Below are 9,260 nucleotides of genomic sequence, written 5' to 3'. Positions count from 1 at the left end.
ACAAATATGAGCAACCGCACCGATATCAAATACCCAAGAGCTACTACGAGTACTAGTAAGGTACACATCAATTACATGTATATCACATATACCTTTGGTTTTGCCGGCGTTCTTGTCCGCTAAGTACTTGGGGCAGTTCCGCTTCCAGTGACCATTTCCCTTGCAATAAAAGCACTCAGTTTCAGGCTTGGGTCTATTGTTTGACTTCTTCCCGACAACTGGCTTACCGGGCGCGGCAACCCCCTTGCCGTCCTTCTTGAAGTTCTTCTTACCCTTGCCTTTCTTGAACTTAGTGGTTTTATTCGCCATCAACACTTGATGTTCCTTTTTGATCTCCACCTCCGCTGATTTTAGCATTGAATATACCTCAGGAATGGTCTTTTCCATCCCCTGCATATTGAAGTTCATCAGAAAGCTCTTGTAGCTCGGTGGAAGTGACTGAAGGATTCTATCAATGACCGCGTCATCCGGGAGATTAACTCCCAGCTGAGTCAAGCGGTTGTGCAACCCAGACATCTTGAGTATGTGCTCACTGACAGAACTATTTTCCTCCATCTTACAGCTGAAGAACTTGTCAGAGACTTCATATCTCTCGACCCGGGCATGAGCTTGGAAAACCATTTTCAGCTCTTCGAACATCTCATATGCTCCGTGTTGCTCAAAACGCTTTTGGAGCCCCGGATCTAAGCTGTAAAGCATGCCGCATTGAACGAGGGAGTAATCATCAGCACGAGACTGCCAAGCATTCATAATGTCTTGGTTCTCTGGGATTGGTGCTTCACCTAGCGGTGCTTCTAGGACATAATCTTTCTTGGCAGCTTTGAGGATGATCCTCAGGTTCCGGACCCAGTCCGTGTAGTTGCTGCCATCATCTTTCAGCTTGGTTTTCTCTAGGAACGCGTTGAAGTTGAGGTGGACATGAGCATTGGCCATTTGATCTACAAGACATTTTGCAAAGGTTTTTAGACTAAGTTCATGATAATTAAGTTCATCTAATCAAATTATTCAATGAACTCCCACTCAGACAGACATCCCTCTAGTCATCTAAGTGAAACATGATCCGAGTCAACTAGGCCGTGTCCGATCATCACGTGAGACGGACTAGTCATCATCGCTGAACATCTTCATGTTGATCGTATCTTCTATATGACTCATGCTCGACCTTTCGGTCTTCCATGTTCCGAGGCCATGTCTGTACATGCTAGGCTCGTCAAGTCAACCTGAATGTATTGCGTGTGTAAATCTGGCTTACACCCGTTGTATTCAAACGTTAGGATCTATCACACCCGATCATCATGTGGTGCTTCGAAACAACGAACCTTTGCAACGATGCACAGTTAGGGGGAACACTTTTCTTGAAATTATTTCGAGGGATCATCTTATTTAAGCTACCGTCGTTCTAAGCAAATAAGATGAAAAACATGATAAACATCACATGCAATCAAATAGTGACATGATATGGCCAATATCATATTGCTCCTTTGATCTCCATCTTCGGGGCTCCATGATCATCTTCGTCACCGGCATGACACCATGATCTCCATCATCATGATCTCCATCATCGTGTCATCATGAAGTTGTCACGCCAACGACTACTTCTACTTCTGTGGCTAACGCGTTTAGCAATAAAGTAAAGTAATTTACATGGCGTTCTTCAATGACAAGCAGGTCATACAAAAAAAATAAAGACAACTCCTATGGCTCCTGCTGGTTGTCATACTCATCGACATGCAAGTCGTGATTCCTATTACAAGAACATGATCATCTCATACATCACATATATCATTCATCACATCCTTTGGCCATATCACATCACAAAGCACTTGCTGCAAAAAACAAGTTAGACGTCCTCTAATTGTTGTTGCAAGTTTTTTATGTGGCTTCTATAGGTTTCTAGCAAGAACGTTTCTTACCTACGTAAAACCACAACGTGATATGCCAATTTCTATTTACCCTTCATAAGGACCCTTTTCATCGAATCCGCTCCAACTAAAGTGGGAGAGACAGACACCCGCTAGCCACCTTATGCAACTAGTGCATGTCAGTCGGTGGAACCTGTCTCACGTAAGCGTATGTGTAAGGTCGGTCTGGGCCGCTTCATCCCACGATGCCGCCGAAGCAAGATAAGACTGGCAAGAAAATTGACAACATCTACGCCCACAACAAGTTTGTGTTCTACTCGTGCATAGTAACTACGCATAGACCTAGCTCATGATGCCACTGTTGGGGAACGTTGGAGAAAATAAACTTTTTATACGCTTTCACCAAGATCAATCTATGAGTTCATCTAGCAACGAGAGAAAGGAGTGCATCTACATACCCTTGTAGATCACGAGCAGAAGCGTTCAAGAGAACGGGGTTGAGGGAGTCGTACTCGACGTGATCCAAATCACCGATGATCCTAGTGCTGAACGGACAGCACCTCCGCGTTCAACACACATACGTTTGAGGAAGACGTCTCCTCCTTCTTGATCCAGCAAGGGGGAAGGAGAGGTTGACGGAGATCCAGTAGCATGATGGCATGGTGGTGGATGCAGTAGTGATCTCGGCAGAGCTTCGCCGAGCTTCTACGAGAGGGAGAGGTGTAGCAAGGGGGAAGGGAGGCGCCAAGAGCATGGGTGCGGCTGCCCTCCCTCCCCCCTCTATATATAGGCCCCCTAGGGGGGGCACCAGCCCTAGGAGATGGGATCTCCAAGGGGGGCGGCGGCCAAGGGGGAGGCTTGCCCCCCAAGGCAAGTGGAGGCGCCCCCCACCCCTAGGGTTTCCAACCCTAGGCGCAGGGGGGCCCAAGGGGGGGCGCACCAGCCCACTAGGGGCTTGTTCCCCTTCCCACTTCAGCCCACGAGGCCCTCCGGGATAGGTGGCCCCACCCGGTGGACCACCGGGACCCTTCCGGTGGTCCCGGTACAATACCGGTGACCGCCGAAACTTTCCCGATGGTCAAAACTGCACTTCCTATATATAATTCTTCACCTTCGGACCATTCCGGAACTCCTCGTGACATCCCGGATCTCATCCGGGACTCCGAACAACTTTTGGGTTACTGCATACTCATATCTCTACAACCCTAGCGTCACCGAACCTTAAGTGTGTAGACCCTACGGGTTCGGGAGACATGCATACATGACCGAGATGCCTCTCCGGTCAATAACCAACAGCGGGATCTGGATACCCATGTTGGCTCCCACATACTCCTCGATGATCTCATCGGATGAACCATGATGTCGAGGATTCAATCAATCCCGTATACAATTCCCTTTGTCAATCGGTACGTTACTTGCCCGAGACTCGATCGTCGGTATCCCAATACCTCGTTCAATCTCGTTACCGGCAAGTCACTTTACTCATACCGTAATGCATGATCCCGTGACCAGACACTTGGTCACCTTGAGCTCATTATGATGATGCATTACCGAGTGGGCCCAGAGATACCTCTGTCATACGGAGTGACAAATCCCAGTCTCGATTCGTGCCAACCCAACAGACACTTTCGGACATACCTGTAGTGCACCTTTATAGTCACCCAGTTACGTTGTGACATTTGGCACACCCAAAGCACTCCTACGGTATCCGGGAGTTGCACAATCTCATGGTCTAAGGAAATGATACTTGACATTTGGAAAAGCTCTTGCGAAACAAACTACACGATCTTTGTGCTATGCGTAGGATTGGGTCTTGTCCATCACATCATTCTCCTAATGATGTGATCCCGTTATCAATGACATCCAATGTCCATAGTCAGGAAACCATGACTATCTGTTGATCAACGAGCTAGTCAACTAGAGGCTCACTAGGGACTTGTTGTGATCTATGTATTCACACATGTATTATGATTTCTGGATAATACAATTATAGCATGAACAATAGACAATTATCATGAACAAAGAAATATAATAATAACCATTTTATTATTGCCTCTAGGGCATATTTCCAACAGAACTATGAGGCCCGTCATGGCCTGTTTGGCCACCTTATGGAGCTCGACCAGCTGCTTCAGCTGGTCGCTCAAGGGCACCGGGTGACCGGCCTCAGCATACTGAGACCAGAACACCTTCTCCGTCGAACTCCCCTCCTCTGCTCGGTAGAACGTGGCAGCATCAGACACACTGCGGGGTAGATCTGCGAATGCTCCTGGAGAGCTCCGGATTTGGGTAAGTAACAGATAATTCACTTACACGTGCTTGCTTTGCATAAAGAATTCCTTACCCGCTGCTATCTTCTTCAATGCCTCAATTTCCTGGAGGGCTTTTTGGGCTTCGGCCTTAGCGGCTTTGGCGCTCTCAAGGGCCGAGGCGAGCTCGGACTCTTGAGTCTTTGAGTCACGCTCCAAACTCTCATGTTTTTCCACGAGAGCCTGGAGCTCTTGCCGCACCTTCGCCACCCGCGGCTCCTGCTTCTCTCGCTCGGTGCGCTCCACGGCCACATTGCTCTCGGCCTTGGACACCGCTTCCTTCAGGGTCGCCACCTCATTCGTAGCCCCTGCAATACTCACGTTATTCCTGTCATTTTTGGCAACCACATCTTTTATATACTTCCATAAGGTATTACTTACCTTCCCTGTCCTCGAGTTGCTTTTTGGCAAGGCCGAGCTCGTTCTCAGACCGCTCGAGGCTCTGCTTCAATGCATTGACCTCCGCAGTCAGTGCGGCATAGGTCAGCAGCGCAGCCTGCATTCCCATATTGACATACCTATGTTAGACTCCTGCGTACATCTTTTAGATCCTCAGTTCGACTTTTCTTTTCGAACACCAAACTGAGCATCTGGGGCTAGTGTCTATGTGGTAACATTTTTACATATCTTAAATACTTACCTCAAAGCCTATTAGAAGGCTGGCACAGGCTTCAGTCAGCCCGCTTTTGGTGGACTGAACTTTCTGGATCACCACACTCATAACAGTGCGGTGCTCCTCGTCGATGGAGGCGCTGTTAAGCGCCTCCAGCGAATTATCCGGTGCCTCCGGTTGGACGGAGGTCACCGGTGTCGTAGTCTTGCCCTTCTTATGAAGGGGCCACCTGTCGGACTCTGGAACCACTGAAGGTTCCGGTGCGGAGTCCGGCCCAGGGCCGGACTTAGAGCCCTTTGGGGTTTTATCCCCCTTGCGCCTGGAGTCCGGGAGGTTGCCTTGCGGCGCCTCCTGGACCACCTCCTCCTGGCTGGGCCCCTTTTGGGACCCCACCTTGGCGTCATCCGTAGCACGAGGAGAGGAGGCAGCTGGAAGTGAGGTGCTATTCATGTCCGACGAATCCAGGGAGCCGCTCGTTGAAGCATCGAGCCCGTCCTTGGGCGGGCTGCAGGGTTATATTCGGCGTTAGGAGATTTTGTGCGACAAATGAAACGCCATGAGTTATTCTGGTATCCGGACACTTACAATTTCGCCAGGGGCTTAGCCCTCGGTGGCCACTCCTCCTTGTCGTCGGCGGCGTGGGTGGAGTAGTCCGGAGGGAGGGTCCTTCCCTTCTTGGACTCTCCGGCCTCCCCAGTTGGGGCGGCCTTCCTTTTCTTCTCTCCCCTCGCTGGGGGAGAGGCCTCCTTTTCCTCCTCCTCGTCTTCGTGGGAGGAGTCCGCCTCGGAGTCATCGGACGATGAGTCCGACAACACCTGGCGCCGGGAACTCCTTCGAGCTCATGTGGCCTTCTTCTTGGCCTTCTTCTCTGGCACCACGTGAGGTGCCGGAACCAGCAGCCCCGCCAATCGGGCGTCCGCTAGGTCTTCTGGCAAGGGAGCCGGACAGTTAACCTGCCCAGACGTCTCCTGCCAAGCCTGTCAAAGGTAAGGGAGTTTAGATCCCGCATAGAGTCAAACTATGAAAAACAAGTGTCCTGTAAAGGGTAAAATAGCTTACCTCGTTGGCTTGACATTGCAAGCTGAATCCGTGATCTTTGGTAGTGGATGCGGGAGCCTCGGCACCCTTGAATAGCACCTTCCAGGCATCTTCGTACGTAGTGTCGAAGAGCCTGCTCAAGGTTTGGTGCTATGCCGGATCAAACTCCCACAAGTTGAAAGCCTGATTGCCACCATTTGATGGTTTCCACGAAAGCGCCTTTGAGCCAGGTGACGTTGGGCATCTTGCCCACCATGGCTCCTCCGCACTCCGCTTGGCGGCCGCCCACTACCTTCGGCTTGACATTGAAGGTCTTCAGCCATAAGCCGAAGTGGGGCTGGATGCAAAGGAAGGCCTCGCACACGATGATGAACGCCGAGATGTTGAGGATGAAATTCGGGGCCAGATCGTGGAAATCTAGGCCGTAGTAGAACATGAGCCCCCGGGCAAATGGGTGAAGTGGAAAACCTAGTCCGTGGAGGAAGTGGGTGAGGAACACCACCCTCTCATGAGGACTGGGGGTGGGGATGAGCTGCCCCTTGTCGGGGAGCCGATGCGCGATTTCGTTGGACAAGTACCCAGCCTTCCGCAGCTTTTTGATGTGCCCCTCCATGACGGAGGAGGCCATCCACTTGCCTCCCGCTCCGGACATGGATGGAGAAGGTTGAGGTGGGATGTGCGGACTTGGGCGCTGGAGCTCGAGTGTGTGGAAATGGATGAGCAAAGGAGGAAGAAGGCGTAGGTAAAAAGGTGGATCCTTATCCCCTTTTATGGGCGGACGAAGCTATGTGTCCCCACCAGCCTGGTAAAACTCGCTTATCTCCCAAGCACCATAATCAATGGCGCGGTTGGGTTACCCACGCCCGTATTGATGAGAATCCCGGGAATAAGGGGACACGATCTCTGCTTTGACAAGACGTGCCAAGGAAACCACCTCGCTAAACGCGCTGAGGTGGGACAGTAAAAACGATTCGAATAAAGGCTTGGCCGTGGTGTGGTGTCACGCCACGGAATACGTCAGCAGATTGAAGTTGTGTAAATATTATTCTCTCTACGGAGGTATGTGGAACTTATTTTGCAGAGCCGGACACTATCCTTGTGTTCAAAATCTCCTATTAAGTATTCGGAGGAGGAACCCGCCTTGCAATGTCGAAGACAATATGCGCGCCGGACTCGTCGTCATTGAAGCCTGGTTCAGGGGCTACTGAGGGAGTCCTGGATTAGGGGGGGTCCGAATAGCCGAACTATCACCTTTGGCCAGACTCCTGGACTATGAAGATACAAGATTGAAGACTCCGTCCCGTGTCCGGATGGGACTTTCCTTGGCGTGGAAGGCAAGCTTGGCGATACGGATATGTAGATCTCCTACCATTGTAACCGACTCTGTGTAACCCTAACCCTCTTCGGTGCCTATATAAACCGGAGGGTTTTAGTCCGTAGGACGAACAACAACCATACCATAGGCTAGCTTCTAGGGTTTAGCCTCTCTGATCTCGTGGTAGATCTACTCTTGTACTACCCATATCATCAATATTAATCAAGCAGGAGTAGGGTTTTACCTCCATCGAGAAGGCCCGAACCTGGGTAAAAACATTGTGTCCCTTGTCTCCTGTTACCATCTGCCTAGATGCACAGTTCGGGACCCCCTACCCGAGATCCGCCGGTTTTGACACCGACAGCGGCCTACCGTAATGCCGTCCTCAAAATGTCAGCTCGGTTCGAGGGGCTCGAATTCCACCATGTGGCTCAAGAAACCAATCAAGTGGTGGATATCCTCGCCCGCATCGGCGCTATACGCGACCCTGTCCCACCTAACATATTCCTGGAAAGGCTGTTCAAGCCATCCGTGGTATGGGAAGGGGAGTCCGGCAGCACTAGCACGGATCCGAATACACCCCCAGATTTCGAACCATCAGACATAATCGGAGGCTCCACCACCGAAATAACACCTTCGGCCCACGAAATTATGGTTGTAATCGCCTCGTGGACTGAGCCTTTCTTGGCCTACCTAAATAGGCAGGAGCTCCCCGAGGACCAAAATGAAGCACGTTGCATCGTGTGGCGTTCTAAAGCTTACAAAGTCCATGAAGGGGAACTCTATAAGAAAAGTGTCACCGGAGTGCTCCAAAGGTGCATCTCCGAAGAGGAAGGGCGGCAGCTCTTATCTGAAATCCACGCCGGACTGGGCGGGCACCACACCGCGGCTCGAGCACTAGTCAGCAAGGCCTTCCGTACAGGCTTTTATTAGCCGACAGCCCGAGCAGACGCACAGGACCTTGTCCAACACTGCGTGGGCTGCCAGCTCTTTGCCAATCAGAGTCATATGCCCCCTACCGCTCTCCAAACAATCCCCATTACTTGGCCCTTCGCGGTCTGGGGGCTAGATATGGTCGGACCCCTTAATGGGGGGAGCCACAAGAAAAAATACTTATTGGTCATGGTGGACAAGTTCACCAAATGGATAGAAGCTAAACCGGTCAAAACGACCGAATCCGGACCAGTAATAGACTTCATATCCGGGGTTGTACACCAATTCGGCGTCCCCCACAGCATCATCACTGATAATGGCTCAAACTTCACAGCCAATGAAGTGAAAACTTGGTGCGGCAAAATGGGCATTAAGCTCGATTACGCTTCCGTCTACCATCCCCAAACAAACGGCCAGGTCGAACATGCAAACGGTCTCATCATGAGCGGCATCAAACCCAGACTAGTGCGATCCTTAACAGAATCGGACACGCACTGGGTCGAGGAGCTCGACTCCGCGCTCTGGGGGCTGTGGACCACGCCGAATCGCACCACCGGATATACACCATTTTTTATGGTGTACAGCACGGGAGCAGTAGTACCCTGCGACATAATACATGATTCACCTCGCGTACGCATGTACGAAGAGAAGGAAGCCGAGTTGGATCGGCAGGATAACTTAGATGCCCTGGAGGATGAGCGTGACGTCGCAAAAGCCCGTTCCACATTCTATCAGCAGCAGGCTCGACGGTACCAAAGCAGAGAAGTGTGGGCCAAAACTTATAATATTGGCGAACTCGTTCTACGCCTACCGAAGAAGAAGAAGGACAAGCTCAAACCTAAGTGGGAGGGTCCCTTCGTCATTGATAAAGTCCTCACCGGAGGAGCGTACCGCTTACGTAATGCATCTGATAATAGACTTGAGCCGAACCCATGGAATGTGGCCAGACTCCGTAGATTCTACGCCTAGTGTCGAACTCGGTGTTCGTCTCCTTACCCCCTCCTTTTCAATTATGTTCCCTCCTTTTTCCTTTCTCGACCTTTTTCCTCTTCACACAAAGTACTTAATACAGTACGGACGCCCGGATCACTCCGGCCGCACTATGTGTGTAAGCAATACCTGGGGAATTCCTATACGGAAGCTAAATATAATTACTTTAATGGCCTTTTGCCCATCACATATGCATTCCT

Source organism: Triticum dicoccoides, chromosome 6B (assembly GCF_002162155.2).
Source record: "Triticum dicoccoides isolate Atlit2015 ecotype Zavitan chromosome 6B, WEW_v2.0, whole genome shotgun sequence".
NCBI classification, from domain to species: domain Eukaryota; kingdom Viridiplantae; phylum Streptophyta; class Magnoliopsida; order Poales; family Poaceae; genus Triticum; species Triticum dicoccoides.
This window is presented reverse-complemented; position numbering follows the sequence as displayed.